At 37.8% G+C, this 17,438-nt stretch overlaps 1 protein-coding gene across 1 annotated transcript in view; it reads right to left on the bottom strand.

Moving 5' to 3' along the window:
* LOC114212155 (uncharacterized) overlaps window positions 1-16,995 on the bottom strand; it is a 58,378-nt gene extending 41,383 nt beyond the window's left edge. Inside the window, exon 1 of the mRNA XM_088021783.1 lies at window positions 16,912-16,995. The gene's annotated coding sequence lies outside the window, so the exon portion shown is untranslated. The remainder of the gene's footprint in view (window positions 1-16,911) is intronic.
* Window positions 16,996-17,438: the final 443 nt, after the last annotated feature.

The following is a 17,438-nucleotide window of genomic DNA, read 5'->3' as shown; positions in this document are numbered from 1 at the left end:
TAAGTCTCTGTGTGGACAGATCCTACCCAGCAACAGACTCAGCCAGCCGCAGGATTACAAGATTTCTTGCTAAATTTAGTGCCAGGTTTCCCTGCACTGCTTCAATTTGTCCTGAATCACCTCCTCCTGTCTTTGCCAGACCGAGCAATGCAGCAGAGCCACGGACACCCAAGGCTTTCAGTGAGGCAGGCCTTGCGGAGGATGCAGTCTTGTTCCAAATTTGAATTCATGTGACTTTTGCTTTTTTTTGCAGAGAGAGAGAGAGAGAGAGAGGTCCAGCAGTGTGGCCTATTTTCTTTTTCAGCTCTGGCTACCGCATATTGGTTTGATGTGAGTGTTTTGTTTCTTTTTTCCTTTTCAAATCTAAGACTCATCAAATGTGACAGGCTGCCAGTCCCGGAGAAAAGGATTCTGTATTCACGTGCGGCTGCAGGCTTCTGCAGGAATGCACACATGGACACGCAGCAGTTTGGAAAGAGCCACCCTAGGGATTAGCGCGACCACGCGCAGCGCCCCCAGCTAGTTGAGGTCACACCAGGGAACGGCCTGCCAACAAAGACTGATTCAGGATTGTTTCTTATTCTTTCGAGGACAAGTATTTTAACTATCTTCTTACTGGTCAATTTTTATCTATTCCTCTTATCTGACCTTACTGCCCTGTTCTTGCAACCATAGGATCCAAAGGGTTGTTTAGCAAAGCCCCTACCTAGACTGCGATGGTCCATTTGAGCTTCTGAGCAACATCTACCTTGGTCACATTGTTGTCAATTCCCGGCCCACCAACCCCTTCCCACTAGGACCTCTTCTGGAAGCCCCCCTCCAGTATTCCAGTTGCTGTTTTGTGATAAAAGACAACCACAGGACTTTATTGTTCTATTATATGGCTCAGACCCACACACCTGTTGGTTCCACTGACCTAAGCATCTTGCTAATCAGAATAAGGTCGCACATCCAATCCATGTGTTCCCAAATAATGCAATGAGGTCCACAGGCCCAGAAGATCTTCAGTATAAGATTCTTACTCATTGTAGTATTCCTCTAAATTTCTCAGGAAATACTTGTTGACTTGAACATAACCAGCTTGAGAGCGAGGATGACTCATCACAGACACATCTTCAGTTCTGGAAAAAATAACTCAAACCCCACTCCCTATTGAAAATGGATCAAGTCACCATTTGGGCATCAGATACCACAGTGGCTCAGATGCTTTTCTCTTCTTTCTACTGTCACTACTAAAGCAACAATTTGGGGCTGATATTCCTAGGACCATGGCAATTGCTACAAAAGGGGTCATAACTATTATTACCATCTCTTTCCTGGATAAAACAATTTCTAAGGGCCTCTGTAAGCAGTTAACTCTAATAATATTATACACGAATCTGTTACATTGCCTACTGAAGGGCTTCTACTTCTATCAGCACAGTCGGTAGCACAAGATTGGGTTATTTTCTTGTAGAAAAGCAAACAGAATTGATGGGCAGGAAGAGAAAAATGACTTCATGTAATCACACAAGTTCAAAGGAATGAATATCCTCTATTTTCAATCTGGTCTCCAAACTACCAAACAAGTTCAGGGAAACCATTCATCATGAACCATAGACAGTAAACATGGATCCAGGCTCCACCATGAAAACTCACCAGTGATTTTTCCATGCCAATTGGTGTGAAAACCTGTCAAAAGACTGAAAATGTCTATGAGACAGAAAACTAACTTTTCTTAGACAAAAGCAGCAGGAATAGTGAAGAACAAGTTTTCAGAAAACAAAAATGGTCAATAGTACTGAATTATAATAAAGTACTTTAAATTTCCTCCTGGAGGTCACCGCTAAACATTGTCCTGTGTGTTCAGTTATCAGGTCATTAGAGCTCGCGGTGGGGTGGAAGAGGAGAAGGCATGTTAATCATAAATTTTCACTTCAGTTGAGAAGTAAACCAAGTATAATTGTGTGCAAAGCCACTTCTGGCCTTTGCTCTTTACCACCTTTCTCTCTATGAGCACTTCTTTCCCTTCTAGGCTCACTCTGCCCCCAAATCAGACAAATCTGACCATGGTTTTTTTGCTCCCATTAGGTGGACCATTGTGGTGATATGTGGGGAGAGCTGCTCCAAGAACTCTAGAAGTATTACCACATGAAAGAAGTTTTGCAACACTGTAAAGTTATAAAACTCTTAAAAATATTCAAAGGTCTCCAATTCCTAAATTGTCATAGCTCCCTCATAGATACACACAATGATGAGTTCTGGAAACTTTAAAAGTAAATCTGATACCAATATACCCGAGCATTTTTAAATCCAGGAGGATAACATTCATCTAGCGAATATTTTTGGAAAATGTGCTCAGAACTGTGCCAAGATACTGCCGATAAAGCCATGAACCAGGGACATGTCCCCGCCCTCAAGTCCTGTAGGAAACACAGATAGTGAACAAACAGTTCTCAAATGGTGGGATGAACACTGCAAAAGGGGAGGGCATGGTGCCATGCAGGCTTTTAACAAGGGAAATGAACCTGGTGAGTAAAGGCTTCCCTGGAGAGGAAGACATTTACTTGGAGATGTACAGAGTTAGCTGAGAAAGAATGGAAGGAGGAAATTCTAGGCTGAAGGACGAGTATGTGTGATGACTCTGAGCTAAAAAGTAAAGTCTAGGGGCACCTGGGTGGCTCAGTCATTAAGCATCTGCCTTCAGCTCAAGTCATGATCCCGGGGTCCTGGGATCGAGCCTCACAACAGGCTCCCTGCTCAGAGGGAAACCTGCTTCTCCCTCTCCCGTTCCCCCTGCTTGTGTTCCCTCTCTCGCTGTGTCTTTCTCTGTCACATACATAAATAAAATCTTTAAAAAATAAAAATAAATAAAAATTTAAAAAAAGAAAAAGAGAAGTCTAGGGGCGCCTGGGTGGCTCAGTTGGTTAAGCGTCTGCCTTTGGCTCACGTCATGATCCCAAGGTCCTGTGATCAAGCCCTGTGTCAGGCTCCCTGCTCATCTGGGAGTTTGCTTCTCCCTCTCCCTCTGCCCCTCCCCCCCAACTTGTGTGCACTCTTTCTTTCTCTCTCTCTGTCTCTCTGTCTCAAATAAAAAAAAAAAGAAAGAAAGAAAAGTCTAGAAGCAGCAGGAAGGCAGCCCATTGGAGAATGAGGAGGATAGTTTGGAGAAGGGTAGAGATGGTCAGAGGTCACGTCTCTGAAAGCCAAGTTTCAGTGTGGAAGTCAGGACATCTTTAAGTGTGCTATTGTGACTGATTATGGTAAACAGAGCTGACTCTATATCAAGTGGAATTTTCACATCCAAGAATCAGAATCTAAGAGTTGGAAGGTACCTTCAAAGATACCTAATCCATGTGTCCAGGAATTAATTGGGGCAGAAATTCCTTCCGTGAACACACCCTATGGTGTTTTAGAACTCATCCCTTGTTTGTATAAATCAAACTGTTCGAAATTTCTTTTCAACCCCAACCTGCTTCCTTGAAACTTCCACCATATTTATGCCCTCCGGAGTTTCACAGAACCAGTCTAATCCTTTCCCATCTGACAGCTTCTCAAATGTTTAAAGACAACTGTCTTGTCCCCATTATGTCTTCTCATCCCCGGGCTAAAAATGCCTAATTCTTCTAACTGCTCTTCATATTATGTGATTCTAGACCAGCTCACCATGCTACAGATACTTCTCGGGACAGGCCTCAGTCTGTCAAGAGAAAATAAATCTGAATACAGACACTGAGTTATTAACCTATTTTGCTTATATATAGTTTCTTTGCCCTAGAACACTAAATCTGGCATGTCTGGCTCTCAGAAACCACAAATTCTCTTTCTCATTACATAGCAAATCTTCAGGGGCATGGTGCAATGCCCTGCCAAATAAACATTTAATTAATATCATTAGTTAACTGAATGGCTTTTCTATATTTATTCCTGAGTAAATGACATGGTTTAGCAGAGTTTATAAAATCTGGGAAAGTGTGTGCAATGACACACAAATTTCAGGAAAACTAGTGTGAATATACTCGCTGACAGAGTCTGAGACCAGCAGAATTCAGCTGAGTCTTCCACAATAGGAAAAACCACAATATTGGGAAAAACGCATCCTTGCAGAAATAATCAGTGTGGTCCATTCACCTCTGTTACAAAATTTTATTCTTATATTAAATCCTGCCAACCACATATGCCAGGAGCCACCCAAGTGCTGAGATTTTCTGGTCATCTGTGTAACCCTGTGAACAAAGTGCTTCATTAAGAGGTGGGAATCAGGGGAAGCTTTTGAGATTGTTTTGTTTTGTCTTGTCATTATATTCCACATTTGACTTTAAAATTTGGCTTAAAAGTGCTGCCAGGCAACATATTTATCATGATAAAAAATAATGTGCTATTAATTTTTCACAGTCTTCAGGAAAAGACATGTAACCTAAGTATAATAACTGTGATACACCATATTGATGCTCACCCATGACAAGGTGATGCAGGCTGAAAAGTAAGTCCACAAATATTTTCATGTCCCTGTGATAAACAACACTGACAACAAGCAGAAATAACTAAGTTACTTGGTACAGGAAAATAAGAAAGGAACCAAGTAAAATGGGTTATTTACTTAGACTAATAGCTTGCTCGTGAAGATTTGCTTCAAGACTCTCACCTCACTGTAGCATCATTCCTGAGGCTAGTAGATCAACAACTCCCAGTTCCTCACCTTGTGTGACCTCCTGCAAAATTCCCCAGCCAGGCCCAGACACCCCTCTCCTGAAACACTTTCAGAGCAACAGGCCAGTGAGTGTTCTGACTCCAAGGCAGACATCAGTTCCCCAACACCTATCCCTCCTTAGCCCTAGATCCTGGCTCTGGGCTTGCTTTGTCTTCGTGAAACCTCTCCATAAATACTATTGTTCCACAGTTCATAAAAGTTACCAGATTCTCTGATGAAATAGAAAACATTGTTCTTCTTTAAGCACAATTTCAGCATCTTCCTCTCAGTCACATTCAACATATTATATCAGAATTTTTGGTTGATTTCTAAAAGTAATAAATACATACATGTAACACAAATGCTTTGGGGACAGGTCAGAGGACCCATAGACAGGAGAAAGAGACTGCACTCTAAAATGTGAGAGGAGGGTCCCTGGGTGGCTTAGTCAATTAAGCATCTGCTTTCGGCTCAGGTCATGATCCTGGAGTCAAAGGATCAAGTCCACATCAGGCTCCCCACTCAGCGGGGACTCTGCTTCTGTCTCTGACCCTCCCCTCTCTTGTGCTCTCTCTCACTCTCTCTCTCTCAAATAAATAAATAAAATCTTAAAAATAAAATAAATTAAAAAATAAAATAAAATGTGAGAGGAGAAAGGGGAGCAAAAGAAAAGAAAAGGTAAACAAGGAAAAAAGAAAGCTAAGGCAAAGGAGAGGGGAATCTATAGAGAGGCAGATTTTCCTCCACACCATTCCTCCACCACTTGTCCTGAGTCCCTATTGCTGTTTGACTCTTTATTGAAACTCACTTATCACTTCATAAAAGTTCTAAGAAGAGACCTCAAGAGCTCCTTTAGGATCTTCAGTTTTCCAACAAAATTGCTTCATAGGGAACCCAGGAAGCTCTGAGGAACATACATTCCACAAACTACCTTAGTAATCTCTGACATCTCATAGTGCACATAAATTGAAAATTCATCCTTATGTCAGTTAGAGCAAAGGGAAAAGTCACATCATGGTGTCTTTAGAAATAAACTATTTGAAGATAAAGAAGAAAGTTCCCTGGTTTTAGTTGGATTAAATAATGTGGTCTCACCTGTTTTCTCTCCCCCTATGAGTTTTCATTAAAGCGATCTTTGTTTCTGACTGGAATATTTCATGTGTTCATTGTATCGCAAACTGAGCAACTGCAAAATCCTCTCTGTGTGGCCGCCCAGGTTCCCACAGCTGTGCACCTTGCTCGGGAACTGAGGCTGGGGGAGAGGCGGGGAGGGGGAAGGGGGGAGGGGGAAGGGGGGAGGGGGAAGGGGGGAGGGGGTAGCCACCAGCCGCCATCTTGAACATCAACAAGCAGAAAAGGGGGAAAATTCACAAAGACTTCTTAAGAAGTTGCAATTTGAAGAGAGAGAAAAAGGTTTCCAAGATAATGCAAACCTAAACAAAAAAGTTGATACCTCCTAGAGTAGTGCTAGGACTCATATTCATTTCTCAAAAGACAAAGATGGAAGCTCTCAGAGAATGAACCGCAGTGAGCCCTACAAATCTGTTACTGCTGAGTCTATTGCCCAGAATGTTTAAAGTGACAATTAAGTACATTTGCAATAGCTAGAAAGTTAGTATTGAAGCTGAGAATTATAGTCTCCAGTGAAATGATTCCTCCTTCTCAGTTAACACCATCAGAACCATTCAGCATATAGCAGATGTTCATGCCACACTGCCCGGCAAAATCTTCAAAGAGATGTCAATAGCCACGATTTTCTTTAAGTAAAGTTTGTATTTCTCGCATACTGTGAAAAGGAAATGTAAAATATAAACGTATGTGTTTGTATACACATATACACACGTCCTACACATTTATGCATATATGTTTGCAACTGTACAATTATCTCTTCATAAAATTTTGTAAACATTCCAAATGGCACAGAACTGAGTAGACAGCTATCCATACATACTTGAAATGAGTTTTTCTCTTATAATATTTTAATTCTCTGTAGTCAATATAATTTTTGTCAAGTTGCATAAAATGTTTCATACCATGGGATTCATTGAGACATACATGTGAGATGAATAAGTGCCTCAGAAACATTCCTCCTTATGTGAATCATTTGCTTCTCAAAAGAGTTAATGAATGCAGAAACTAAAGGTTATACAATATGGCTTTTATCAAAATGTCTTCCCTCTAAAATGCTAAGTTATGAATTTTTAACAAAATTATCAGGTTGTTTGTACACACTGAGACTCTATATTATGTCAAATATCTCAAAAACTGACCTCTCATGTGCCAGAAATACCTAAGTCTGTCATTATTCTTTTACTTTTTCTATGCTTATTACTGTTACTATTTTCAGATTATAATCTGCCACATTTGTTGTGGATTTGCCAAGGGAGTTTTTAAGATCTAAATATATACAAATTGGTTGGGGGAAAAAAACTAAATTTAGGAGTAAATTCTGATTTATAGGAATTTTATAGAAAACACTTATGATTTTGATATATTAAAATGCACAATAAACTTAATAATTAAAATCAGAATGACCTAGAAAGCAAGTTGTTCTTACTTAACAAAACACAAAATTGGATTATATCAATTAGCATTTTTAGGTCTCATTATAAAACCAGAGAGTTTGACTCAGTGATTTATAAATTCTCCTCTCTGATAAGACTTTTAAAATTCATTTACTGTTAGGCCAAGGTCAGGAACATCTGATCTCTTTAAGCCCTGCTAATAAAATAAAAAAATAAAGCAGTTTACCTTGTGGAGAGTTATTAGCATTACATAGTAGAAATGTATGTTTTCTTAATATTTCCTCTACTAAAAACTTAGGAAAAACTGAATATCCATTTTTTGTAGTTATTTCCAGAGAGTTGAAGTTCCAAGAAGTAAGTGTGTTTTACTAAAGACAATTAAAATTTCGTTTGTGTGATATTACCTCTTCCTCTCAAGAAGCTTGCTGACTTGGACATGTGACCCAGAAAAGAATAGCATTGCTTTGGAAAAGAAAAGCCTCATACTAACTCATTACTTATACTTTCCCAAGCTTCTAAGATACCTTGGTTGAGCTGTTCTAAGAAATGTTTCATAATGGCATACAGCTCATACTGTAAATTTATCCCAAACCAATTACTCATGGATATGAGGTTGTTTCCCACAATAATAATTATTTTAAATTTTCCTCTCTTTTCACAATATAATGCTCTTCAATAATGATCTTTTCTTCTGGAATTTAATATAACTAATTATAAAAACAAACACACTGCTTACAATAACCTTCAAAAACACCATATTTCTCTACTGTCCCCAGGAGGTTCCAGAATGCAAAGGAATGGTTTATCCACAGTGGCTGTTTTAAAATCCTGATATATTTTCCAGATGCCCACTTATTATTCTATGGTTCATAGCAACAAAGTAGGAAAATTAGTGAATGAGTCATTTCTACCAAGACTTTACACAGTGATTTTGCCTAAGTTGCCTAAACATTGCTTTGAATTCTTCTTTATCAAGAGAAGAACAAAAGTTACAGAAAAGGAGTTACATCACAAAAAAAAAATGGTTGAATAAGAATCTTCAGGAATTGGTTTTTCCATCAAAAAACTTTCAAGCTGGCAAGAACTATCCAGAACAAGTATTGTGGAACTCAGGAGTCTAGACAAACACTTGTAGGTAGACTGCTTGAGGTAGAAAGAGGTTGACTTTTTGTGGTGTGTGTGTGTGTGTGTGTGTGTGTGTGTGTGTGTGTGTGTGTTTCACTTAGTGAGAACATCCCCCATTCCCAAGCCCTGTGGCAACTGTAGGGATGGCACGCATGACCCTCATGTGGTTAGCCCATGTCAGTTTGGGGAATAAGGACTTTGTATTCCAAAAGTAGGATTATCCATTGTGACAATTGCTTTTAATAGCAGAAGGGCCAGGACATAGGCTGACCATTATATCAAGCCATGCTGACTGAAGTGGCTTTTCCAACCACATTGGTCAGAGGAAATTTAAAAACATAGATGCATTTTTAAATTTTTCTTTTCTTATTGGACCTAAACACTCAGAGAAATCTCTGTGAGGTCATTGACTAAATGCCGTGATAATACAACAGACACTCAAGTGACCACATATAAAAATGAACATAGTTTTTGTACAGATTGGAAAAGTCACTAAGAAAGGAATAGATCCAGCTTTCATCAAATAAGAACAGCAACACCTGCAGAGAGGATAGAATCTGATTTCTAGAATTACCACATCATAATATTCAGACTTCCACATCTCAACAAAATAATTATAAAGCACACAGAGAAGCAGGAAAGTACGGTCCATTCACAGGAAAAGAAAGAAATTAACAAAACCATTTCAAACATTGGACTTACTAGACAAAGACTTGAAATTGACTGTCTTAAATATGCTCAAAGAGCTAAAAGAAACCATGAAGAAAGAACTAAAGGAAGTCAGGAGAACAGTATATGAATGATTCAGTAAAAGGCAAGAAATTTGTACAATCTGAAGACATACATCAATGAATCAATCAGTAATAGCAATACAAAGATAGAAATTATAAAAAAAAACTAAAAATTCTGGAGCTGAAAATAAAACAGCTGAAATGTTTTTTTAATTTACTAGAAGTATTCAAAAACAGATTCAAACAGGCAGAAGAAAGAATCGGTGAACTTAAAGATAGTTTGATTGAGATTATCCAATCTGAGGAGTAGAAAAAGAAAAAAAAAATTCTAAGCTTCCATGGCATGCTATTAAGCATACTAACATATGCATGATGGGGTTCCCAGAAGGAGAAGAGAAACAGAAAGTTCAGACAAAATATTTGAAGAAATAGTGGCTAAAAACTTTCCAAATTTATTCCAGGAATGCAAAGGTGGATCATCTCAATAGATAAAGAAAAAATGTTTGACAATATTCAACACCCTCTCATGACAAAAACAATCAGCACACTAGGAATAGAAAAGAATTCCTTAACATAATAAAGGACATTTAGGAGAAAACATCAGTTTACATCATACTGAATGGCAAAAGACCTAAAACTTCTACCCTAAATCAAGAACAAGACAAGAATGTCTGCATTCACCATTGGTATTCATGATTGTACTGGAAGTCCTGGCCAGAGAAATGAGGCAATAAAAAAATGAAAGGCATCTAAACTGGAAAAAATGAAGTAAAACTAACCCTATTCACAGATGACACAATCTTGTATACAGAAAATTCCAGAGTCCACACACAAAAAGGCTACAGAAAATAAATGAAGTTAGCAAAATTGTAGGATATAAGATAAACACACAAATAAATTTATGTTTCTAAACATGAGGAATAAACAATTCAAAAAGGAAATTAACAAGACAATTCTATTAACAATAGCATTCTAAGACTAAATTTAACCAAGCAGATGAAAGACTTGTTTACTGAAAATCAGAACATAGTGCTGACAGAAATTAAAGAAAACTTAAACATATGAAAAGACTTATGTTCATGGCCTGGAAGATCCAATATTGTTAATATGGCACTGGTTATTGTTAAAATGGTTATAGTGTCCAAGACAATCTACAGATTCAAAGTAATCCCTATCAAAATTCCAATGGCCTTCTTTTCATAAATGGAAAACTTAATTCTCAAACTTATATAGAATCACAAAAGGCCCCAAATAGCCAAAACAATTTTGAAAAGGAAAATAAAGTAATAGAACTCATACTGGGAATTCCCAATTTCAAAACTTAGTAAAAAAGTTACAGTAACCAGAATAATGTGGTAGTGTTATAAGAACACACATATAGAGAATAAATAGAATTGAGAGTTCAGAAAAAATGCAAATACCCATGGCCAACTGATTTTCAACAATGGTGCCAAGACCATTTAATGGGTAAATCACCCTTCAACAGATGGTTCTAGGACAGTTGAATAACTACATGCAGAGAATCAAGTGAGACGTCTACCATATACAAAAATTAACTCCAAATGGATCAATGACCTAAATATAAAAGCTAAAACTACAAAACTCTTAGAAGAAAACATAGGAGAAAATCTATATTTTCAGATTTGGCAATGGATTCTTAGTATAATTCCAAAAGCATGAACAACAGAAAATAGAGAAACTGGATTTCATCAGATTAAGAATTCTGTGCTACAAATGACATTATTAAGAAAATGAAAAGGAAATCTACAGAAGGGGGAGGAAATATTGAGAAATAATATATTCTGATAAGGGGCTAGTATACAGAATACATAAAGAACACATACATACAAATAACACAATTTAAAAATGGAGCAAAGGAATTGAATAAACATATCTTCAATGAATACATAAAAATAACCAACAATCACATGAAGGGATATTCAGCATCACTGATTGTTAAGGAAACACAAATCAAAACCACAATGAGATACCACTTTACATCCACAAGGTTGGCTTTATTTTCTTTTAAGATTTTATTTCCTTATTTGAGAGAGAAAGAGAGTGTAAGGGAGAGAACATGAGCAAGGGGTAGGGGCAGAGGGAGAGGGAGAAGCAGGCTCCCTGCTAAGCAGGGAGTCTGATGCAGGGCTCAATCCCAGGACCCTGGGATCATGACCTGAGTCAAAGGCAGATGGTTAACCGACTGAGCCATGCAGGTGCTCTCCACTAGGTTGGCTTTAATGAAGAAAATAGAAAATCACAAGTTTGGCAAGGATGTGGAGAAATAAGAACCCTCATGCATTTGCAGACGACAGTGTAATATTGTGCAATCACTGTGGAAAACACTCTAGTGATTATTCAAACATTTAAATATAGAACTAACATATGACCTAGCAATTCCACTCGTATGTATATACCCAAGGGAAATTAAAACATATATCCACACATAAAACTGTACACAAAAATAACAGCATTATTCATAGTAGCCAAAAGTTAGAAATAATCCCAATGTTCATCAATGTTTGAATGGATAAATAAATTGTGGTAAATACATACAATGGAATAATATCCAGCTATGAAAAGGAACAAAGTACTGACACATATTACCCTTAGATGAACCTCAAATACATTATGCTAAGTAAAAGAAGCCAGACACAAAAGGCCACGTATTATATAATTCCTATTATATGATTATATTAGTCAGGATTCTCGAGAGAAACAGCATCAATAGGAGATATATACAGAAAATGAAATTTATTACAAAAAAATTGGCTCATGAAATTTTGGAGGTTGGCAAGATCTGCAGGTGAATCAGCAAGCTGGACACCCAGGAGAGTAAAGTTTAATTTCAGTCCAAAGTCTGTTAGGCTCCAGACCAGGTAGAGCTACTGTTTCAGTTCCAGTCCAAAAGGAGGAAAAATGTCAAGGTCCTAGTTTGAAGCCCATCAGACAGGAAGAAGTCCCTTTTTGGTCTCTTCAGGCCTTCACTAATCAGATGAGGCCAACCCACATTAGGAAGAGCAATCTGCTTTATACATTCTACTAATTTAAATGTTAACCTCATCCAAAAGTACTCTCACAGAAACCCTCAGAATAATGTTTGAGTAAATATCTGGGTACCCTGTGGCCCAGTCAAGTTGACATATAAAATTCGTTATCACTTATGATACATCTAGACTAGGCAAATCCATAAAGACATAAACCAAAGGGTTGGGGAAAGGAAGAATTAAGTTATTACTTAGTGGGTCCAGGGTGTACTAGAGAGAGCTGATGGTTGCACACTGTAAATACACTAAGTGCCACTGAATTGTGCATTAAAATAATAATGAATTGTACACTTTAAAATGATGAATTTTTTTTTAATTTTATTTATGTTATGTTAGTCACCATACATCATTAGTTTTTGATGTAGTGATCCATGATTCATTGTTTGAATATAACACCCATTGCTCCATGATGAACTGAATTTTATCTCAAAAGTAAGAAATAGGGGCACCTGGGTGGCTCAGTTGGTTAAGCATCTGCCTTTGGCTCAGGTCATGATCCCAGGGTCCTGGGATCGAGTGCTGCATTGGCTCCCAGCTCAGCGAGGACTCTGCTTCTCTCTCTGCCTGCCGCTCCCCCTGCTTGTGCTTTCTCTCTCTTTCTCTCTCTGGCAAATAAGTAATCAAAAATCTTTAAAAATAAGTAAGAAATAATTTTTAAGTAACAGAATTGTGAATTTGACAGCAAGAACTTAGTGACTATCCTTAGGAGCTTCCCTTAAATTAAATATATATATTTAATACCTATATGGAGCTTCCATTACATTAAATATATATTAATATGTTAAATATATATAAATTATATAAATATATATGTATATATATATGTGTATATATATATATACATATATATATATATTCTAGCCCCAACAATTGATGCTGGAAATCCAACTAAAGGAATTAGAAATATCTAACATAAAAATTTCTCAAAAAAAAAATTTCTCTCTCCTGAAGTAACACTGCCCCTCCTCGAAATACTTGGGAGAAAAGCTGTATTCCTACCCTCAAATACATATGCAGAAAGCATAGGTTAGAGAATGCTTTAAAGATCAGAAAACTTAGCAACACATAATTTATTTAATTGAACTACCTCATCAATGAAGGCCAGACAAAAATAATGCATAGTGATTCCTGACCCACAAGGAAAAATGATGTAACAATTGTGTGTGTGTGTGTGTGTGTGTGTGTGTGTGTGTGTTTTAAAAATAAAGATTGTATATTCACTGTAATGTCAAAATAAGAATCAGAGAAATAGGTTTGTTAGTCGAGCCTCTTGCCAATGCAAGCTTATTCCCTAGGCTGGGACTGTGAGTGTTTTGTCTAGGGGAGTTTCAAATGATTCAGATGAGACGGCCCCCACGTCATTCTGTGGAAATTGAGGCTACAGCCCAGAAAACTAAGGAAATATGTCCTTAGACCTTCAACTTTCATTTTATTTGGCTTGGATTTCTCCCAGCTATGCTATGCTATATAAAAAGGCTCTTAAACACACATGCACACACACACACACACACACACACACACACTCCTCATAATCATCACTCTGGAGACTATTTCACCTGCCCCTAAGATGACCAGGATCTATTTATACATAAAATGCTAAAAACTAATAGATTAGAGATTAATAGAATGAGATTAAATAAAATCAGCCTTTATCTCCCTTTGCTTAGGCACAGCTGTAGCAGAATGGGACTACTAGTCTTCTAGAATCTTCAGGTGCCATTCATTTGCCCAGGTATCCTCATCAACTCATTTTACAGAGTCCCCGACATGACGGTTTGACTTACATTTTTTTTTACTGTTCAGTAATGTGAAAGCAACATGCATTCAGTAGAAGCCATACTTGGAATTTCTGGATCTTTCCCCAGGCTAGCAATAGCCTGTACGATGTTCTCTCATGATCCTGGGCGGTGGTGGCAGCTCCCAGTCAGATACACAACCATGAGGGTCAACAACCAACACACTGATGACCGTTCTATCCCCAGATAGCCATTCTGTTTGTCACTTTCAGTACAGTACACAATTTAGTACATGACACGAATTATTCAACATTTTATTATACAACAGGCTTTGTGTTCAATGATTTTTCCCAACCATAGGCTAATATAAGTGTCTGAGCAAGCTTAAGGTAGGCAGGGCTAAACTATGATGTTCAGTAGATGAGGTGTACTACATGCATTTTTGACTTATGATATTTTCATCTTACAATGAGTTTATTGGCACATAACCAACCCCATTATAAATGGAGGAAGATCTGTGTTTGGATTTTAGATCCCTGGCATATACAATACTTTTCAGGGTGTTTTGGTAGGTGTTTTATTAGTTTTATCTTGTTTCATATTTTTTACCATTTTTTTATTATTTATTTTTTATTATTTTTTTATTATTCTATTCTCACCCTTATTTTCAAGCTTTCTGTATTCGTTTCAAGTGTGATTATTATAATTAGTGATAAGTGGGTATATATTACAGCACAACAAAACAGTCCTCTTTAATAAGAGTATCCAGTTTATTTGCCTATACAATAATGGCTAATATACTTGATTTTACACACACACGCACACACACACACAAATGTTTCAAATTGTAGTTTCTTTTTTTAAAAGAAAATTTCCTTGGTTTTGTGAGTTTGATCATTTCTAATTATTCTTTTTCCTCTAATTAATTTGTGAATCCTACCATAACGTTTTTATTCCACTAATAGTTATCTCTCATAATTTTCTGTTTTTTGAAAACAAGCTACCCAATATTTGCCCCACAAAGATGTAGCATTTCATTCTTAAATTGGATAGTTTTCCCCACTAAAATGCTTTTTTCCCCCATTATTTCTATCTCTTTACGATTATGCTCTGTCTTGAGATATTTTGTGCACTTGACCTTCCAGCTCTTTAAAGTGGGGTGTCAACTGTAACCACCTTATCTGTAATTCCTTAGTTGTTTAGTTAGGAAATCATGTCTTCGGGTTTAGCTAGTTCAGTAGTCTTTTTAATTTAATATTTCATCTTAAATATCTCTTACACCACTTTTTTTTTTCCCTCCAGACTTGGGATGCACTACTGCTGTCCAATCTCCCCCTCCCTGAATATTCAGAGGAACTTCTGTGTGGACTGAAATGTGCTTCAGTGGCAAGGACAGAGTATGGGGCAAAAGCAGCATCCTCACAGGTGATGAAAAGTAAAGGCACCCTTTAAGTCACAGGTGTAAAGCAGAAAATCTGCTGGTCTTTGCTGAGGTCCCTAGTCTGCCTCAGGACAGTGAGGACCCAGCCCACCTGTTCAGCTCTCACTTGGTCTCATGGAGACCAAAGGGACTCCACACAATCCCATGGAGCTGTGATTGACACAAAGATCCTTGTAGTTTTCTGAGCCACGCTCTTTCCACAATCTGCAGCTTTCTGGCCCTCACTGCAGGCCCCTTGTTAGTTTTCCAGACACTTTCCCAGCCCAGGGAAAGGAAGATCCGCAATCATTTTATCTACTAAGGCCAAGGCCCCAACTGTGTTCAGGTACTCATGGGCCTCGAAATCCAGTGGGAGAGGCACTCAAATGGGTTGTGAGTGCAGGTGATGGCTCTGCGTTCAAAACTACCATCATTTTCTTGCTCTACTCATTACCTATGCACTAAGTCAGGTTTTTGAATATGAGTTTTAAATAATCTAGTGCCTTTAAACTAATTTCCTGGATTATAACCTCCACCCTCTAATCCAGCGGTAGCCAACCTGGCTGCCCGTTGGAATCGTCTGGAGATTCCTTACACACGTAGATCTCTGGGACCCACTCTGAACTAGTAAATCAGAACCTCCAGGAACTATGCAGTACTACTTGTTCATGGCTGCTTCATACGGAGCAGGTTTAGCTCCTGAATTAAAATGTGCATCTTCTTGGACTATAGAACAATACTATATAACATTTCAAAGACTCTGTATAACACCTCAGAGGGCCCAACACAACGAGGAGAACAAAACATGAACTTTGGTAGGTAGCAGGGGTAGGAATGTAAATAAATACTTAACTTCTGGGTAACTCGAGTGGTAGAAGTAGAAATAAGGAACTGTAATAAGATAGTACAAAATCAAACTCCTTAGAGGCAGGCTGAAGGTGGGAGGGAGTGGCTCGACCTGGTACAGTCGTATCAGGAAAGGCTTCCAAAGAAGGTGACAGGGTAGGGCTAGGAGAAGGAAGGCAGCATTTTTTAGACAGGCAGGACTTTTTTTCTGCACCAGTACAAAGTGTCACCACGAATGTTTTGATGTTAGAGGGGGACTTTTTGTTGAGGGAGACCATGACTTGTAGTCACTAGATTTTTTTAAGCTAATATGCAAATTATCAAAATTGTAAGTGCAAAAACCCAGTAGTCCATAAGTTGTAAGTTCAACTTATAAATCTTTTTTTAAGTTTATTTGTTATTTTTTATTTTTTTATGCTTTTTATTTATTTATTTTTTTAGTAATCTCTATACCCAATGTGGGGCTCAAACTCGAGATCAAGAGACATCCCTCAACTTAGAAATCTTATAAACTATTTATAACCAGTGCTTTAGAACTAAATCATATTCTTTCATGCATTTTAATATCTCAAGTCTAGAATCAATAGCTTGATCACACACTTCAAATTTTCAACCTAAGATACATCGGTCAAATGCTTTGAATATCAAATTCTCTTAAGTATCCCGTATACTTTGGATACCAGAAACATGTAGATTCTCTCAATGACAACAAATCATCCTCACACTCAAGATAAAAATATGAATTTCTAAAGGTAGATTTACTTTTCAATTCTTAACACATAAAACCTTTCAGGAATTGGAAATCTACTCACCTATCAAGTGAAGAGTTTTGCTCTCCAAGCAAAGATGGGCATCTCCTACAGACGAGATGTAAAAGACAGAACCAGGAGTCACAAATGCACCCAAAATGACTTTACAGGACTATAGACCTGCACGCTGAACCTCTTTATAATGAAAACAGGAAATGATTTCTAGACTCTTACAAACAAATCCTTTGATTTCAGTCTCCAGCTCTATCTTGGTCACAGCCAACTTCCTTTAACTAATCTCTTTTACTGCCTGAAGGAAGTTACATTCTTTTTACATGTTTACTGTCTGGCAAGGCCACACCTTGACTGAGGTTGCAGTACTAAATCATGCTGATGACAAAAATGACAAACATGGCTTCTGTTTCAGAGACTTGGGCCTGAGGACCATGTAGGGGAATCATATGCTAGACTTTAGGACTCTGAACCCTAGCCACCCTGGGGGAAAAGATGCTTAAAGCAGCTAACTTAGAATGACAAGTCATATAGCATGGTAACCAGTCTCATTCTTCTGTACCTGCTAAAGTGGTGAA

This window comes from Eumetopias jubatus, unplaced genomic scaffold, assembly GCF_037043125.1.
Source record: "Eumetopias jubatus isolate StellerSeaLion01/CBP00866 unplaced genomic scaffold, mEumJub1_p1.0 scaffold_3, whole genome shotgun sequence".
NCBI classification, from domain to species: domain Eukaryota; kingdom Metazoa; phylum Chordata; class Mammalia; order Carnivora; family Otariidae; genus Eumetopias; species Eumetopias jubatus.
The sequence above is the reverse complement of the archived record's forward strand: the minus strand, read 5'-3'. Positions and strand labels throughout refer to the sequence as shown.